This window comes from Pinus tabuliformis, chromosome 7 (genome assembly GCF_031772625.1).
Source record: "Pinus tabuliformis cultivar Carrire ecotype Pingquan chromosome 7, CPIR1, whole genome shotgun sequence".
Classification (NCBI taxonomy): domain Eukaryota; kingdom Viridiplantae; phylum Streptophyta; class Pinopsida; order Pinales; family Pinaceae; genus Pinus; species Pinus tabuliformis.
Window position 1 is genome coordinate 692,130,381 of NC_142293.1, and position 20,547 is coordinate 692,150,927.

Below are 20,547 nucleotides of genomic sequence, written 5' to 3' on the forward strand. Positions count from 1 at the left end.
TCTTTCTCAATCAGGATGGATTGACGCCCGTGGCTAGGAGGTGCAACTTTTGCTGCTGCCGAGATTGCGCAGAGCCTAGAGGCTCTAACCTTTAGATTGTTGAGGCATAGGAGGCTATGGGTAAGTTGCGGAGCGAAGCTGGTGGGGTACTGTGGTCAAGAACAGTACCTAACAGGGCAAGACCAAGGAGGAGGGAGTTGCTGTCGAAGATTTCTGGCCAAGAAATCTGGATTAGTGGTGCAGCTGCACTAATGATCAGAGTGGGGCATCTCGACATTGGCAGAGGGGTTTCCAGGAGGGAAATCGAGGCTCAGAGGGAGTCACACCGAGAACTTCTAGATGGGAAGTAGAAAGACTTGAAAGAGTCAAAAGAAGAGCAGCAAAATGGTAGTAAATGGGCTAAGAGATCAAGATAGACTGGACGGAGCTTCAAACTTCGTAGTCTGGAAGGCCAAGATTTTGTCCATTCTAGAGAGGTATCGCATCAAACACTTTGCCTTGAAAACGATAGCTATCCCGGTTGACCCAGCTGAAAATGACAAGTACGAGGAGGCAATGGTCAGGGAAAAGTGCATCATCCTTGATGGTGTCAAGGATCATGTGGTGCCACACATTGCCAAGAAGGAAACGACAAATGAAATGTGGGAGGCCCAGAAGAAATTGTACCAGCATACTTCTGTGCAGAGGAGGATGTTACTTGAAAACCAGTTGCGGTCATATCAGATGCAGAAAGGAGAGCAGACAGATGCCTTTCTCAGTGGATTCAAGGAGATCCATGATTAGCTAACTTCCATAGGGCTACAACGGATCAGAAACTGATGGTGAGGACCACATTGAACACAGTCTCGGAGGATTGGGAGGTATTTGTCTAGAGCATACTGGGCAGGACGAGCCTTCCAGATTGGGAGGAACTGTGGGCGGCTCTTTGTCAAGAAGAGATCAGATGGGTGTCCAAGGTGGGGAGTAGCGGAAAAGGGGTCAGAATCAAGAAGGAGGAAGAAGAAGATGCGGCTCTCGCATCTGCGGGAAAGCAGGAGAAACAGAAGAAGAAGGACCTCTCCAAGGTCAAGTGCTTCCACTGTGGGGAACTGGGTCACTATGTGAACCAATGTCCTAGGAAGAAGAGCAAGGGAGATGCTTCTGAGACCAAGGCTATGCCGGCTAAGGTGGAGAAGGAAGTGGACACTGATGATGACTGTGCCATGAGTGCTCATACACCTCGGGAGAAGAGGTGGGGAGACATCGAGTTGTAGTCAGACGGACTACAGGCGATGAGGGGCAAGATCCTCGAGGTACCCAACCTCTTGGATTATACCTTGCTATGGGAGCCCCGAAGAGGAGTAGCAGGACTGGCGGATGTCGGTAGAGACAAATGTGGATGGAGCAACAGAGAGGGCTACAGTGCAAGAGTCCCAGGACAGCGTGAGGCAGCAGTGCGAGAGGCATAGAGTTGTTGCAGCAGCGCAGAGGTCAGAGAGGGAGCACTTGTCAGCGACAGAGGGAGCTTCAACATCGGGAGTGTTTCTAGCTTGATAGAGATGTCAGAGTTGGGAGATTAGTTACTTACTTCTCAGTAACTAAGTTGTAGTGCAACAATTAGCAATGGCAGTGCTATGAGCAGCACGATGCAACATGATGAGAGGGGATGCAGTCCAGATGAAGCAGTGGCAGTGGCAGGGCCATGAGCAATAGCACGGATGCAGAGGGAGTTGTCGTACATATGCAATAGTGGTAGTGGCAGGGCCATGGGTAGCAGTACATGATGCAACAATGCAGAGGATGTTGGGCAGCAGGCCTAGCATCAGCACAGGGATCGATGCCAGATGATCAGAGTGATACTCAGTGAGGAGTATTAATAGAGCACAGTCCTTGCTAAGAGGGAGTGTTGATTTGGTGTAGCATCGAATGTGCTCTAGTCTTGAAAATTGGTGGAGTAGCTAAAGCACATGAGATCTCCAAGACCCAAAAATGGTTTGGGCAGAATCTAAACAGTTTGGGAGATATTAAAATAATTAATATTTTTAATGGAGTCCCTAAGTCTAAACTTAGGGAAAATAAAATATTAATGTGAATTAATATAAAACTGAGTTAGAATGGTCCAAAATTCATGGATCAAACAAGATCTAATTTTATTCATTGATTAGGGACTTAATCTCGGCCGTTGAATTGTCAACGAGAAAAGTATAAGAAGAGGCTTGAGGGTCAATTGGAGAACACATTGAGTTGATCAAGAATTCGATTTTCTGGGGCAGGGTTTGTTGAGGAAATCGAAGGAGTGATCAGAGTTGCAGCTGAGGGGCAGTGAATACAGTAGCAGTGAGGTAGAGATAGTACTGGGAGCATTAGCGCAGAAGCCAGGAGAGGTTTGACGCAGAGCCAGCGAGAGGCCACGCAGAGGAAGCCAGGAGCTGCGCGAGCCTAAGGAGGGCCAGCGTGAGAGACACAGAGGCTCCAGAGGCTGACGCAGAGCCCTGAGAGGCTGGCACTGAGCTAAGGGTGATGCATAGAGGCTGACGCTGGGCCAAATAGGTTGACGCTGGGCTAGAGAGGTTGATGCCTAGAGGCTGACACTGGGAGATTTTGTGGGGCAGATTGGGGTTGATATCTGTCTCGACTGAGAGGTACTACTGCCGAGGGCATTCTTAGTTGGGTGAGCCATTTCTGGCACTCAGATTGTATTCTGAAATTGCTTAATAATAAAACCCTCTGATAGCTGCATCGGTTTTCCCACATTTGGTTTTTCCGGGACATTAGTCCAAAAATAACTGTCACTTGTGTTTTGTTTCTTTCAGTTGATGATCTGTATGTGTTGATACTGTACTTGTATTTATTTTAAGTATTTACATGGTAAATAACTTGTTAAGTAAATGAATAAGTAGGAAGAAATAAATCAGATAGTACATGAAGAATTTCTGACGGATAGACCTAGAAATTCCAACAAAGGTTTGCCCACCTTCATTATAAGGCTCTACCCGATGTGAGACAGATGATGACAAGGATGCCTGAATTCAAAGTAGAGCATGAAGGAGTATGTCTGGGATGTGCCGAAGGAAAGCTCAAAAGGGGACCATTCCCCTCAAGCCATAGCAAGACCTTTGACATTTTGCAGTTGGTTCATTTCGACATATCCGGTATGATGACCGTGAACTCTTTGGGAGGATATTTATATTATCTCACTTTTACAGATGATTATTCTCGCAAGACTTGGATATACTTCTTGAAAAAGAAGGATGAAGTGTTCTCCTAGTTTCGTCACTTCAAAGCCTTGATCAAGAATCAAACCGAGAAGAGGATCAAGATCTTAAGGACTGATAATGGGACCGAGTATGAATCCAATGAGTTCCATGAATTTTGCAAGGAAGCTGGCATTAAGAGGGAGACCACAACACCATACACTTCTGAGCAGAATGGCATGGCAGAAAGGAAGAATCGTACGATTATGGACACCGTTCGTTCCATGCTCCATGATCAAAGGCTTCCAAAGTTTCTATTGGCTGAAGCTGCGAATACCGCTGTATATGTTCAAAACTGATGCCGTCATCAAGCATTGGATTCCAAGACTCGCGAAGAGATGTTAAATGGTAAGAAACCTGATGTCTCTCATTTTAGAATTTTTGGAAGTCCCATATATTTTCATGTGCCGAAAGAGAAAAGAAGCAAATTGGGTGCATCTGGAAAGAAGGGAATCTTCGTGGGCTATAGCGAAAATTCTAAGGGCTATAGAATCTATGTGGCTGGTCAAAAGGAAGTTGAGATAAGTCATGATGTGACCTTTGATGAAGATATGGCTCTTAGCAAGGTTGATAATCTTCCTATTCTAAGGAAAGATAAAGAAGCTAACACCAAGAAGCCGGATGAGAAGGAAGATGAGACGATGCCCGGTGTGGAAGAACTTATGGACCCTATTGATCCCCCTCCGCAAGAGCCTTCCTCTTCTAGGAAGAGGCCCTCTTGGCTTGGGGGGACACTAGATGATGCCGAGGGACATATTGCACCTAGAGGGACTTTTCGTGAGTGTAAGAAGCCGACCAGGTATCAGGGATACTTGACCATTATGAGCGCCATCATTCAAAATGAGCCTTCATCATTCGAAGAAGCTGTGAAGCATAAAGTATGAAAGGATGCTATGAATGAGGAATATGAGTCCATCATGAAGAACGATGTCTGGGATGTGGTTCCTAGACCCCAGGACAAAACAATTGTCACCTCGAATTGGCTTTACAAAATAAAGCATGGAGCCGATGGGAGTGTTGAAAATTATAAGGCTCGCTTTGTTGCTCAAGGCTTCTCTCAAAAGGAAGGTGTAGATTATGATGAGATATTTGCACCTGTTGCCTGATACACCACCATTCGCTTGACCATAGCCCTTGTCGCCTCGCAACGATGGAACCTACATCAGATGGATGTCAAGACCGCGTTCATGCGTAGTTCGATTAAAGAGGAAGTCTACGTGGAACAACCCGAGGGGTTTGAGATTTATAATCGGGAATCTCACGTATGCAGGTTGAAGAAAGCTCTCTATGGGCTGAAGAAAGCACCCCGAGTTTGGTATGAGAGGATCGATGGCTACTTGATGAAGCTGAGATTCACTAGGAGTGAAACCGATCCGAACCTTTACTTTAAGGTTGAAGATGATAAGCCTCTCATTCTGGTGCTGTATGTTGATGACCTCTTTTTGATAGGTGCAGACCCTCTCATTCACAAATGTAAGAGGGAGTTGGCTTCCGAATTTGAGATGAAGGACCTAGGACTGATGCACTATTTCCTAGGGCTGGAGGTCTGGAAAAAGCCAGGAGAAATTTTCCTATCTCAAGGAAAATACGTGGTGAAGATATTGGAGAGATTTGGTATGGTGGATTGCAAGCCCGTGACTACCCTGATGGAGCTTAACTTCAAGAAGTTATGCGGTAGTGCTGCCGGACCTGTTTTGGGAAATGCTTTTGAGTATCGTCAACTCATAGGAGCATTGATGTTCTTGGTGAACTCCTGTCCAGATATATGTTTTGTAGTCAACACATTGAGCCAATATATGGTTGAGCCTCATCACTCACATTGGATTGGTGCCAAAAATCTTCTAGATGTCTTCAGGGCACAATCACTCATGGGTTGAGATACATTGCCTGAGATGTGAGGCTACATGGATACTTCGATGCTGAATGGGTAGGCAGTGTGGTGGACTGAAAGAGCACTTCCAGGTGCTGTTTCTCTTTGGGTTCTGCCTCGATATCTTGAATGAGTAGGAAGTAGAAGTCAGTGGCTTTCAACCCTGTTGAGGCAGAGTACATTGCTGCGAGTATGGCCTCCTGTGAGGCTGTTTGGTTGCGGAATCTCTTCAGTGAGCTGTTTGGACATACGTTGGATACTACCGTGATCCTTTGCGACAACCAGAGTGGGATTCATTTATCAGAGAATATCGTATTTCATGATCGCTCCAAGCACATCGATATTAGGTACCACTTTATCCGGAATATGGTACAACGAGGAGCAATAAGGCTCCATCATATTGGGACTGATGAGCAAGTCGCCGACATTCTGATGAAGCCCTTGGGAAAGGTCAAATTCCTGAATTTCCGAGAACAACTAGGAGTCGTGGAGAGACTCGCTTATGAGGGTCTTGTATGATGCATACATTGAGATCTGGGAGCTCCGGGGGGATTGGGGTACTTCTTGGAGCGATGAGCAACCATGGGGTGACTCACCCTTCCCCAGTGGTGTGTTATGTACAGGGTGAATGATTCAGCCTTTCCCTGTGATACCCCGTGGCGACATGTAGGCAGGATGAGTGTTCGTCCTTCTACCGAGACATCCTACCCATGCAGTCTGGGACTCATGGGAAGTACCTCTCATTTGGCCAACGAGTAGGGAAATGAGGATAGGGACCATAGTAGTACTGATGGACGCATCGTGTATCTATCGTATTCCTTATGCTAGGATGACATTGATTTGGTATCAATTGGAACTGACTTCGAGTCTGTGAGAGTGATATAACTCACTCTCTTTTGGAACTAACTTCGGGTCAGTAAGAGTGGTATGAGACACTCTTTATTTGGAACTGATTTCGGATCAGTAAAAGTGGTATGACACAGTCTCTTCATTGGGACCGACATCAGGTCAATAAGAGTGCTATTGGATACTCTCTTTTATTTGGGACCGACTTTAGGTCAGTAGAGGATGGTATGATACATTATCAATCATTTCTTCTTCTTCATAGTTCAACATAGTAGAGCAGAGCAGAGCAGAGCCAAGCAGTGCAGGGTAGTGCATTTGATTCGAAAGATAGTACCGACAGTCAGATGGATTAGCAGATGGAGTTCTCCCTAGTTGAGCGAGAGTGTTAAAATTGGCAACTAGGGCCAAACTCCATGTGGGTCATCTTATCTATGGCAGCTGATATTTTTCTTGGATTCCTCTCTTCGAGAGGTGTAGGATTGATCTAACGATCATCCGATTTCGACATGTATTCATGGAGATATGAATTTATTTGTATTTCTTGACAATTTGTCAAGGTCGACCAGCAAGTAAAATAGTGTTGCACACCCCCAACTAAACCTCAACGTGGCATATAAGTAGAGGAAACCTTGAGGCATTAGCACACTCATCTCACCATCTCATTCCTCTCTCTCCTAGTCTCTTGGGTATGCGTAGGAGGAGGAAGACACTCACATGGGAGAAGGAAGGACGCAGGCCAGTTTTGGGACAGTGTTGACCTAGGGCTGACTGTGGAGCAGCAGGGGTATATTATGCATGCGTTTGACCAGTGAAGAGGAAGTTGACTGCGTTCTTGGGTTGGACAACTGTTGATTTGGGGTAGCATCAAATCTTCTCTAGCCACGAATATTAGTGGAGAGGCTAAAGCACATGAGATCTCCAATATCCAGAAATGGTTTGGGCAGATTCTAAATAGTTTGGGAGATATTAAAATAATTAATATTTTTAATGGATTCCCTAGGTCTAAACTTAGGGAAAATAAAATATTAATGTGTATTAATATAAAACTGTGTTAGAATGGTCCAAAAGTCATGGATCAAGCCAGAATTAATCTTAGCCATTGATTAGGGACTTAATCTCGGCCGTTGAATTGTCAACAAGAAAAGTATAAGAGGAGGCTTGAGGGTCACTTGGAGGATACACCGAGTTGATCAAGATTTCGATTTTCTGGGGTAGGGTTTGCTGAGGAAGTCGAAAGAGTGATCAGAGTTGCAGTTGAGGGGCAGTGAATATAGAAGCAGAGAGGCAGAGATAGTACCAGGAGGATCAGCGTAGAAGCCGGGAGAGAGGGACGCAGAGCTAGCCAGAGGTTCACGCAGAGCCAGCCAAGGCTCACGCAGAGGCATCCAGGAGCTGCGCAGTGCCTCAGAGAGCCAACGTGGGTGATGCAAAGGCTCTAAGGGTTGACACAGTGCCTCTAGAGGCTGACGCAGGGCGAGCCAGGGTGACGCTGGGCCAGAAAGGGCTGACGCAGTCCCTAGAGGCTGACGCTGGGGTTTTCGTGGGGCAGATTGGAGCTGGGAGTTGTCGGAGTGTTTATCCGGGGTTTCAGCCAGAATATCTGCTTTTGAGTAGAGAGGTACTACTACCGAGATTATTCTCTGTTGGGTGAGTCGGTTTTGGCACCCAAATTGTATTCAGAAACTGCATAATAATAAAACCCTCAGATAACTGCACCGGTTTTCCCGCATTGGGTTTTTCCGGGGACATTGGTCCAAAAACAATGGTGTCACTTGTGTTCTTGTTTTGTTTCCTTCAGTTGATGATCTATAATGTGTTGAGCATGTACTTGTATTTATTTTTAGTATTTACATGGTAAATAATTTGTTAATTAATCAGAACAAGTAGGCAGAAATAAATCAGAAAAGTACATGAAGGGTTTCTAATAGTTAGACTTAGAAATTCCAATAGCAACCTCTTCTAGGCTAGTCGCATTGCTGGACAACATGCGTTGACCTGTTGGAGGACATGTTTGGGACAACGTTGATTGGTTAGGGCTGACTGCAGTATTGCTGTAGCATTGACTGTTGTTTTGACCTCCTTGTGTTCACTTTTTTGGGCTGCTATTTATTGTTGTTGGAGGCCGAGTACTCCTAAGTTGATTTAAGGTCTTTTGGGAGCTATTTGTCCAAGCTTCACCTTGCTGATCAAGATTGTATTGCTGTTGTTGTAAATCACATATTTGTGATATTGTACTCTCTCTCTCTCTATCCTAAATTATTGAAGAATATAGAAGAATTGATCAAAGGGTTCCCCACATTGGGGTTTCTCCCTGGCTGGTGCCACATTTTGTGTCTCTTGTTTTGGCTTGTCTTCTGTCGTTTACATTTATGTTCTATCTGCATTTTACTATCATGTTGATGTGATTGCAATACTGGAAATTGATATTGGGCTAATAAGAATTGAAGTAAATTGCTCTTAACCATAGAACATACCATAATTTAACAGGAGGCTAAGGGGTCTCAGTGACGCAAAGGGAGAGCTGTGACGCAGTGACACAATGGAGACTATGGGGTCTTAGTGACACAGTGTCACAATGACATAGCTCCTAGAGGAGGTGACACAGTTCCAGCACAGAGCTTGGAGTGGCCATCGTTGCGCAACACTGGGAACAATGCAGTCACATGTGGGGTTTGTTCATCTGTCTTTGGATAGAGGTACGTCTGCCGGATTTATTTTCTGTTGGGTGAGCTGGATTTGGCACCCTAGTTGTATTAAAAAATCTGCGTAATAATACAAACACTCTATATGTTGCATCGATTTTCCAAAAATAATAGTGTCCCTTGTGTATTTGTCTCACTCTATTTTCAGCTCATGATCTGTATATATGTGTAGTCTGCAATAGTGTTTTCATTGATTTTTAAAAAATTAAATAACTTGTTGAATGTAAAAACAAGTAGGAGATGATAAACTAGTGATTGCAGTAGGAATTCCTGATGTGCTGATTCAGAAATTTTCACATGTTATCAGAGCTAGGTTGTAGATCATAGCAGACTGAAGACACTAGCCGAGAGGTCTAGAGAATTTGCTGCAGAGAGGCAGCTGTCCCGAGTGACAGCGCTGTTCCAGAGCCAGAGATGCAGAGGGAGAGTGACATAGTGCAGAAGAGGTGACACAAAGGCTCATGCAGTGCCTACGTCAGCATTCTGAGCCAGATGAGGGTGACGCAGTAACTGGGAGTAGCCCACGCAATAACTGCATCAGTTGTCTAGGCCAACGTAGAAGTAGAGGGGCAGATCAGGCTCACGCAGAGCCACACCATCTTTTTGGACTAAGAAGGAGTGACGCAGTGGCTAGGAGGAGTTGATCTAGCTCATGTAGTGATTGCGTAGAGCCAGAGGAGCTTACATTCTTCAGTGGCTGGGGTTGGGGGAATAGAGCAGATCTGAGGAGCTGGTGGGACATTGTTGCTGTTGGTGCAGAACAGTGTCTATGGAGACAGAGCTGAGGTAGAGGGAGTCATTGCCTTGACAGATTTCTAGCCAAAGAAATCTAGATCCAGGTTGCAGCAACAAACGAGGATTGGAGAGGAGTGATTCAACATTTTTCCGGAGGATTTCTGTGAAGGAAATCAAGACTCGGAGGGAGTCTAGAGGAGCTTGTTCCTTAGAGGATTTCTAGCGTCAAAGAAATCCAGATCCGAGTCGTGTTGGATTAACAACAGGAGAGGAACCAATCCTATATTTGTTGAGCAGAGATGGCGGTCAATGGACTAAGGGATCAGGACAGATTGGATGGAGCATCCAATTTTATCATCTGGAAAGGCAGTGTCTTGGCAATCCTAGACAAACATCGCATTAAGGAATATGCCTTGAAAGTAGTTGTTGTTCTGGTTGACGCTGATCCGTAAAAAAGTACGAGGAGGCCCAGGCGAAGGCCAAGTGCATGATCCTAGATGGGGTCAAAGATCATGTAGTACCACACGTTGCTGAGAAGGAAACAACAAGGGAGATGTGGGAGGCGCTGACCACCTTGTACCAGGGCACTTTCGTCTCGTGGAAACTGCTATTAGAAAATCAGCGAAGACAGTACCAGATGCAGAAGGGAGAAGAGATCGATCCATTCCTCCTCAGGTTGCAAGGGATTAGAGACCGGTTGACTTCCGTGGGGTATACACCAAATCCTGAGTTCTTTGTCAAGACTGCCTTGAATGCAGTCATCGAGGACTGGGAGACATTTGTCCAAGTATCTTGGGCAGAGCGACTCTCCCCAGTTGGGAGGAGATGTGGGAAAATCTTCGACAAGAAGAGATCATGAGGTTTGACCAAGGTGGGGGGTAGTGGCAAAGGAGCCCGACTCAAGAAGGAGGAGGAGGAGGATGCAGCTCTCGCATCATTGAGACAACAAGGGCAGCAGAAGCGGAAGAAGAAGGATATTTCCAAGGTCAGATGCTTCAAGTGTGGGGAACTTGGACATTTCGCCACTCAGTGCCCCCGGAAGAAGGGCAAGGAGGAAGCTTCTGAATCGAAGGTTGCTCCAGCGAAAGCTGACAGGGAAGGCAAGGATGACGATTGTGCCATGAGTGCTCATGCGCCTCTGGAGAAGAGGTGGGGCGACATGGAGTTGTAGTCGAGAGGACTACATGACAGGTAGGATCCTTGAGGTGCCCAAACTCTTGGATCACATATGGCTATGGGAGCCCTTAACGACAGTAGCAAAATGACGGGTGTCGGTTGGAGCGAGGTGTGATGGAGCGACAGTGGCAGAGCTAGAGTGCCAAAGTTTGAGGCAGCGCAGTGGATGTTGTAGCAGTGCGAGAGGCACAAAGCAGTTTGCAGTAGCATAGTAGCAGCAAAGGGTCAGCACAGATTAGCAGCAGAGGTAGCTTCAGCATCACGAGGCATCCAGATTGACTAGCATGTCAGTTTTTGGGTGAAGTTTCAGTTGCTTACTTCTCAGCAATTGAGTTGCAGTGCAACAGTTAGCAATGGCAGTGCTATGGGCAGCATGAGGCAACATTTTGAGAGGGAGCTGTAGTACAGATGTAGCAATGATAGTGGCAGTGTCATGGGCAGCAGTATAGGTTGCAGCAATGCAGTAGATGAAGGGCATCAGACCAAGCATCAATTGCATAGAGGATTGATGTAGTGGATCAGTGTAGTACTTCTGTTGAGAAGTATTGCTAGAGCACGTTCCTCACTAAGAAGGAGTCTTGATTTTAGGTAATATCGGATGTGCTCTAGCTCCGAAGTTTTGTGGAGGGGCTAGAATACATGAGATCAATGTTGCAGTTATCATTATCGGGATATTATCGGCAAGGGAAAAAGTCAGGAAAAAATCGTAAAATACAAAAATATTGTTTTTTTTTTCCAATTTTTTTAATATCTAAAGCATCTACAACATAAAATAAATACATTGACACATAATTATGATAAAATAACTAATATATAAGATGTGTAATATCATTTCTAGTGCTACATCACACATAATAGTGAATCATGTCCTGAATAGTAAGTCCTGGCTCCTGAGTCCCAACTCAACCTCAAAATATCAACAAAAAATATAATAATGTATCTCATATCATGAGTCATAATGTCATATACAATGAAATGAACCAAATAACTAAAGTCTAATGCTACTGATTTCCTCTGCCCCTCTTGTGAGAAAATGCAATAGCTTTCCCTTTCCCTCTAGATGTGGATGCCGATAGAGTTGGCAGTGGACTCTGCTGTGCTCTAGAAGCTGAAGAACTAGGAGCTACAGGAGGTAGACCACGCCCTCTACTGGTGACAGGGGTAGCCTGGGTAGGTTGTGTCACCTCCTCTTCCTGTTGCTCCTCCTCCTCATCAAAAAATCGATTTTTTTTCAAGATTTTTCCCAAAAAATTGCGGTTTTTTTCAAGTTATCGCGATTTTTCCTCGATTTTTTGCAAAAAAAAAAATTAACGTAAAAATCGGGCAACACTGCATGAGATCTCCAAAACCCAAAAATCGTTTGGAGAAATTCCACCCGGATGAGGAGTTATTAAAATAATTAATATTTTTAAATGGTTCCTAAGTCTAAACTTAGGAAAATAAAAATATTAATGGATATTAATAAGAATATGGGTGAGAAGAAACTTCTAAGTGACGAGAATCAAGTTTGTTTTAATCTTAGCCGTTGATTTATCAGTAGGGAAAATATAGGAGGAGGCTTGAGGGTTAGTTGGAGATACACTTGAGAGATCAGTCAGCTCGATTTTTCTGGGGCGAGGTTTGCTGAGAAAATCGAACAAGTGATCTGTTGCAGTTAGAGGGAAAGTTCGATGGAGGGACTTCAATCCAAAGCTGAGAATACATAGTAGAGAAGCAGAGAAGCACCAAGGGAGACAACGTAAAGGGAGAGCTCTGACGCAGTGACACAGAGGGAGATCTCTGACATAGTGACGCAGTGGAGGTTAAGGGGTCTCAACGACGCAGTGAGAGAGCTCTGACGTAGTGACGCAGTGGAGGCTAACGGGTCTCAGTGACACAGTGTCATAGTGACACAACTCCGAGAGGAGGTAACACAGTGCCAACGCAGAGCTTGGGGTAGCCATCGCTGCTTAGCACTGGGAACAACACAGTGACCTGTGGGGTTTGTTCATCTGTCTCTGGATAGAGGTATTTCTGTCGGGTTTATTATCTGTTGGGTGAGCCGGATTTGGAACCCTAGTTGTATTCAAAAATCTGCTTAACAATACAAACCCTTTATATGCTGCAACGGTTTTCCCGCATTGGGTTTTTTCGGGAACGTTTGTCCAAAAATAACGGTGTCCCTTGTGTATTTGTCTCATTCTATTTTTAGTTCAAGATATGTATGTATGTGTAGTTTGCAATAGTTTTTTCATCGCTGTTTAAATATTTAAATAACTTGTTGAATGTAAAAACAAGTAGGAGATGATAAACCAGTGATTGCAGTAGGATTTCTAATGTGTAGATTCAGAAATTTTCACTGGAAGATGGTCACATTTCGAGACATAACAAGTAAATCAAAATCAATAACATCTTCATTAGAAGACTTTAAGGATATCTCAAACTTGATGTTTCAAGATACAAAAAAACTATATCAAAGAAGCAAAAAGAGCTTGAAGAAGTTATCCGCAGCAAAGACAAAGAAATTCCACACCTCAGAGATCACCAAGAAAAACTTGCTGCACAAACCAAAAAGTGTAAAACTAAGAAGCACAGGTTAGAATAAGAAAAATAAAGTTTTGACAAAAAATTCAACGAAAGAATATCAAAGAAAGAAGAGGAGAATTTATGTTTAAAAGCCCTGAACAAAAAATTATTAAAACAAATCAAATGTTTAAGAGATGAGAAGCTTGAAGGCCAAAATAAAGTTGACTTAGAAAATGAGGAATGCTTATGTCTCAAAAATCATAACCAAAATCTGCTCAAACAAATTAAAAAACTTAAGGACGATAAGAAATCATTGATGAATAGGTTCGAAGAACTTGTCGCAAAGGAAACATCAAAATCTCTAGATGTAGCAGTCCAAGTTGAAGAAACAAACATTGATACCACTAATCTTGCAATTCAGGCAAATCCAAATCCCATTGAAGTAAAAACGTACTCAAAGGTTGTTTTTCAAATGACGGGCACTCCAAATGAGGATTTAGTAATCAATTCAACAATAACAATGCCTGAAGTAAATCAGGAAACTGCCATAAAAACGTTTAAGGAAGTTCAAACAAGAAAACTTCCTTATCTACATCCAAATCACAAGAGTAGACACCTTAATCAATCTACAAATCTATATCGCACAAAACATAAACAAACTTATGTTCTAAAGAATATTGAAGTGAGCTCAATGCGGTCATACGATAACTATTCACCACACATCTCCAAGGTTCAAGAGATTCCCCAGAAGATTAATCTAGGATGGTTCGACCCGTTTTCAATACGACAATTCTGTCTATTGCTCAGAGCATCATATCGTCTTGTATCAACAAAGATGGAAGCTCATAAACAACAAGATATTCCGAATGAGGAAAGAGATCTGATCCTTCATCACAAGCTTTGAGGACAAAGCTGTTTGAAGGGGAAGGCAACGTAATGAACTAAATTTATATAAAAAATAAATACAAATAATGTAAAAGACAACAAATAAGATTAATGATTAATTAGTTAGAAATTAATGAAAAGGTATGTCCCTAAGGACATAACTGTTAGTGAAAGGGTACTTTCTTGGCTATATATACAGGACCCTCATTCTCATTTGTAATCATCCTACATCAATTCTTTATACAATATACAATTTACAATTACTATCCTACGATGAATGTCTTTGTCTGCGACATATTTTAATATTTCCGCTGCATATACGACTATTGGTCATGACAGAGTTATATAGAAATTTTGAGATGCCAAAGAGGCCCAATGAATTCCTCCAATTAGGGTAAGCTAAAAGCCTTATTTTAGCTGAGTTAGCAGCCTCCTTAGGAGCTGCGTATAGGCTGAAGTTAGGCTGATTGAGGGCCTGCATATGGCAGTGTGGCAACTCTTTTATTGCTGTGACAGGCTTGCCAATAAATCAGGCTTGTCAGTCCCCTTATTTTAGCTCTGTGTAAAACTCTTTAAGCCCAACTCCTACTTAAAAGGGCTCTGGGAGGCTTCTCTTGGATGTCTCCATCCAAATATTAGAAGACTAGTGCCTTGTAATAGGGTCAAATGATTGAAGTGGAGTTGTTTTTAATGCTGTCATGTTGTTCTACTGTGAAAAATGTATGTAAAATACAGTGACACAACAAGAAGTACACTAAACACTAACAAGATATGACAAGTAAGTCATCAAATTCGACGTACAAAAGATATGCTAACTAAATATGTACCGATTTTGTAAAACCATTTGCTGCCCTATTTTACAGGTCTATAATTTCTGCAGAAAACTGCAGAACTCAACACGATAGCTTCTTGCAAAAACTCACCCAAAAGTTCCTCGACACTTCTAGATCTTGGATCTAGGGGTGGGGAGACTGAAAGGTAGAAGATTGGTTTGTGGAAAACACTTCTAAGCCTTTGAATTGCAATAAAATGAATTTCCAGTATGCTGGAAACTCAATTTAGGAGGCTTTGGGATGAAAACCCCTTAGGTACACAGTCCAACAATTTATTTTAGGTAAAAGTAAGATTTGTAAAGGGTTGAAATAAATAAACTCTAAGATGCATATTTAAGATATATACTTGTAAAACTAATCTGAACTAGAACAAGGCGAAATAAAAATACTTAATTGTAGAAATGGAGACTTGTGAAAATCTGCAGTAAGAAGGTCTACTACAACTATATTTTTCTGCAGATCTGCACACATAAACTTGGTATACCCATGTAAAATATCGAAAACAAACTGAAAAAAACAGATATATCAATTCCTTGGCTAAGATATAAAATTTATGCCCTTTTTCACCAAGGATTACTAGCTATGGAAATAGGAAACTTGTCGCAAGCTAATATAAAATTTTAAAATAAAAGAATTTTATTTTTGTAATGGGACGCTTGAAAAGTGAGACTTAGCTTTGCCTCTTTACCTTATCAATTTGTAGATTTGCGATCACAACCCTTTGTCATCTTCCCCTTTTGAGACTAAAGAGGAGTGATGAGTTCGGGGGGGGGGGTGAAATTACTCCACTCTCTTAGCCTTGAAGTACTTGTAGGAAAATCAATCTCACTAGGAGGATCTACTCGACTGAGATGCTCCAATACAAACAACAACAATAGTGCCAATAGACCACAATTTCAGATGGAGATTCCGCCTAGAGGGCATGTCCAACACTTGGAATGTGTATTTTTAGAAATTATCTAAGGGTGAGGTGAAGGACTGGGCCTTGATGTACCCTTCCACTTGACCATCTATCCCTCAATGGATCACTATTTTGATCTTGTGATGAAAGAAGTGTACATGCAAAACAATTCTATAAAGAACACTGATAAAGACGAATTCTTAGAAGGAAAAATATAGAAAATTCAACTCAGTACACAAACTTCAAAGTACTTTTTGCAAACTAGTTTCTTTGTATAATGGCATCAAATGATCTCATAGTTAACAACATTTACTAGAGGGGAGGCTAGCCTTTTATAAAAAAAATTCTAATGGCTAGGTAACGATTAGCTAACAGTTAGTTGGTTCCTCCTCTAGAAAGTACTACTTTGTTTTACAAAACGGCCGAATCGACTCCGACTCGGCCGAGTCGAACTGAGTCAAAGCCCTGGGGAGTGACTCGGCCAGCTACCCGGTTCGGTTGACCGAGTCACATATGACTCGGCCGAGTCATCCAATGACTCGGCCGAGTCATATGTGACTCGGTCAACCCGGCCGGGTAGCTGGCCGAGTCACTCCCCAAATCACAATATAAGTGTTATTACTGAAGGTGAAGATTTGCTGAAGGTGTATAGTGTTATTACTGTTGCCAAAGTTTCACGGTCATAGTCACATATCAAAGTAAAGGTTGTCTCGTTGTCAATACTAATAGGTCACTGTCTCACAATATAGAAGTCACTGGTGTCAAATTTCAATAGGGTGACTGCTAGTGCTAATGCTGTCACATACCAAGGGCATTGTGATGTCATGTAGATCAATGGTATTGTCTAAAGGTAATGTCAACATGAACATCCAGTCATACATCCATGCAATGCATCTATATCATGTCAACTTTATTATATACTACCATACTATTGATAGTGTCATTGTCACTGTACTCAGAACTTACTCCTGTAGAGTTGTAGTGACTGTGAAACCAGGGTATTGATAGTGACTACGGTAGAGTCAATATTTAGACCTAAACCTTCACATGTGATGGATCAAAAGTTACAGAAGAGAAGGCTGCATCTTCTGTCTATCACAGTATGGACAATAATGTTTATGAAAATACTCATATCAACAATACAAACCCTTTCAGAAATTCTGATCAAGGATCCAAAGATCAATGCACATGTATGTGCTCCACCACCATACTGTTACCAAGACTTCTTCAATCACCTTAATGCTGCAAACAATAGGACTGGTTAATTGTGTAACTTTTACATGCTGCTGTAGGATGAAGAGTCACCAACAAAACTGTTAATGCAAACATTGTCATAACCTCAACAGAACTAATACTTAGCATGTGCAATGAACATGGAGATTCAAGCATTTTATGTGACTGCTCAAGATTATAGTTCCAGGTAGCTTCAATGGAGCCACAGATACTTCATAATACATATGTGGTCTAGAAGAAAGGGCCAAGCACCTTCAATAAATTCCAAAACTGTCTTCACCCACTGTGTGTTCACTGTTTGGAAACATGAATGAAAATCTTTAAAATTATGTTTAAAATATTTAAAATTATGTTTTTTAATAAAAAAATAAATATTTAATGTATTTTTTACAATGATCGAGTCATTGAAATCGAGTCGGCCGAGTCATTACCGAGTCGGAGTCGGAGTCGGAGTCGATCCTCGGCCGAGTCGGAGTCGGAGTCGGAGTCGTAAAACATTGATTCATACACATGTTGGAGTCTTAGTAAATGTTTTATAAAACATTACATTAAGTTCATGACTTTTCCCACTGAGGGTTCGAATTGCCTCACAATTCCCAAAGTAATTCAAAGCTCCACTTTCTAAGGGTCTGGAAGGTGAACAGACGAAGAATAGTAGCACTTGGAAGCCAAACTTTCCTGTTGAAACCTGAATGTTCCACTCAGAAACTAGATAGTAACCTGACTTGGTCTCCTTATCTTCCTTGGAATTCGACTTGGTTGGAAAAATTATATTTTTTGACTTGGAATAGCAAGAAGTTTGTCCACATTCTTATCATCTTGGTCCAAGATGTCTCAACATTCTCTTTGAATCTTTAACAACTACCTTATCTATTCCAACAACTAATTTCTTTGACTTTTCCATCAATAGAACTTGATCTTGCCACCTTATTCTTCTTGCTCCAATACCTTGTTGACTAGGCCAAGCATTCCACCTGTTTTGGGTACTGTTTGCCTTTGTGTCACCTGTCATAAGTCCTATTGGCTCCTACTTTCCACTGTGCCGCTGCTTCATCCTCGTCAATGCCACCTCATCATGCCCAAATCAGAGATCTCTAATGCCCTTGAGGATTTCCAAAATCTCAAACATGAGTTTTGTTCCTCCTATACCATAAACCATTTATGATGTAATGCATGTCAAAATTTGCCCAATGCTGCCCCTATTCTTCCAAGTTCCACGTAGAAACTTGTAGTGGCGACCTCCTCAAAATTAAGATTTGGGATATGGACATTGTACACTTTCCTAGGCCTTTAGTAGTATAACTTAACCCAACAGTGACAACACTTATTTAAAGGATGACTATGATCCAACATGGTATAACAAGGCAAATAAAAACAATTTAAAGTGTTATGTTCCATTATTAGACTTAACCCAATGTTCACCACAGTCATGACAAAGACAAATACATGAAACACTATTACCATATATGAGCAAGGAAGAAAGATATGACAATATCCAATACATGAGACTTCATCATAATCATCAATAGAGCATCATGTGTACATCATCATCTTCACTGTGCCAAATCAACCGAGCCATGCTATCATCAAGAAATCATTAAAAATGGGCATATCCACTATGGAAGGAAGATCATCATCCAACAAGATCTTTGACATATGTGCTTTGAAAGACCAATCTGAAGTGCTCACGATCAAAATGTTAAGTGGAACATGATGCCACTAGGAGAATGGTGCTTGCGCTGAAATCTCTAGCATGTGATGAGAAATTAGGAAAAAGTTGGGAAAAAATCGAGATTAAATCCCCAAAATGCGATTTTTTTTGCTGGCCGATTAAATCGGCCAATTTTTTGCCAGTTGAAAAAGTCGGGATTAAATCGGGACTTTTTCCAAAAAATCGTGAATGAGGTAGTTTCTTTAACGATTTTTTATTTTTTATTTTTTTAAAATCGGGATTTTATTGAAAAAGTCGGGTTTTAAAAAAAATGAATATTTTTGTATTTTTTTAATTTTGCCGACTTTTTCAAAAAACTCCAGACTTTAACGACTTTTTCAACTTCTGGACCCTTGCTGATTTAATCCCGACTTTGACTTTTTCCACATTGATGAGAATCACATGGTTACCTCTCACACAGTACGCAGGGTAAAACCACCCAAGGCAGACCTAATTGACATACATACATACATATATGGTTTTGTGCTTATATATTTTTATGTTTAACCAATTATAAATGTTGATTCTTAACATTTATTTTTGGAAGTTATAAATTTTTTTTACATGGTCAAATAAATGTGCCATCAATTCACCAATGATTGAGTTTTGATGAAATTTGAGCTTTTTTTTGAAAAAAAATTGCCATACGTGGTGACTAAGGTAGTAAGGTTATGATCCTCCAAAGGATACCTAATAAGATGAATACAAATACAATAGTCAGTTACAACCTCATAGGCACTATATAGTATAAATTAACCTTGTTATAAAGAAAAGAGTAAAATGTTTTTTAAGAAAGGGATGAAAAGAGTACATACCACTAAGAAGAAGAAAAGACTCCAGGTTTGAGAAAGCAAACTTTTAATGAAGGGCAACCTCATGTTTGATGTGCTCTATTTTGTTCTTATTAGGGTATGGAAGTTTGTACCTTTCGTTCTAACTATGTTTGTCCATTTTGTGCCCTTCTTTGAGCTTTATAAGATCCCTCTCGTGGCATCTTCCTCAGGGTTATGTGGATTCTTTTTCCTGGCTCCAAACTTTCCTCCATAGCCTTAACTTATGATAATTAACTTTGATAATTAACTTATGATAATTAACTTTGATTTTCTAACTTAATTACCTTTTATCTATTAATAAAAATTTAAATAAAATTATTATTATTTTTATTAATAAAATTTAAATAAAATTATTACTTTCTATATTACTTTTTAGGTATTCTATTATTTTAAGGCCATTTATTCAACTAACTTTCCTTTAAATTATTAATTAACCTATAATTTTTGATAATTAAACGATTATAATAATTTTGACCCCTGTCCTTGAGTCAAACTAGCCGTTAGAAAGGATAGCTGTTGGAGGCTCCGCTTAGTCTATTTAACATGATGAGCTTGATCTGTTTCTTCAACTTGTCCTGACGATGAACCACACTGGTTGGTTCGAAACGCGTCGACAAATGATATTCCATGTGATTTTCGCCGAAGAATCTTTCTTAACTTGATATGGATCACAGAAGCCTAAACTCTATTAGCCTTAAGTATTATTTACAACATGAGAGGGTTAAAAGAGAGTTTCCTTAACATCTAAGGCTGGAACGGAAACTGTGGGTGAAATAGGATCCAAACAAGAACACCATGAAGATGCAGAAAATACCATTCAGAAATTCAAGTAAAACAGGAAAATAGTTCTAGGTGGACTATATAAATTTGGAAGTGACAAAAAGCATTTCAGATTTAATTCAGTGATGCAAGACAACAAATTTATTCTTCAAATAATGTAGCACCTTAAAGCCGACACCGTTACTCTTCAGGCATATTGTGATAGATTGGGTGCAAGTTGCTTATTAAAAGAGCCTATGATGGCACATGTTTTAGTTGCTGCAAGGACATTCTTTTAATTGTTGCTATTAGGGCCTTTGTTTGT

At 41.3% G+C, this 20,547-nt stretch overlaps 1 protein-coding gene across 6 annotated transcripts in view; it reads left to right on the forward strand.

Moving 5' to 3' along the window:
- The window catches only part of LOC149249380 (uncharacterized), a 257,420-nt gene that overhangs the window by 98,102 nt on the left and 138,771 nt on the right, over nucleotides 1-20,547 (forward strand). The gene's annotated exons all lie outside the window — the stretch shown is intronic.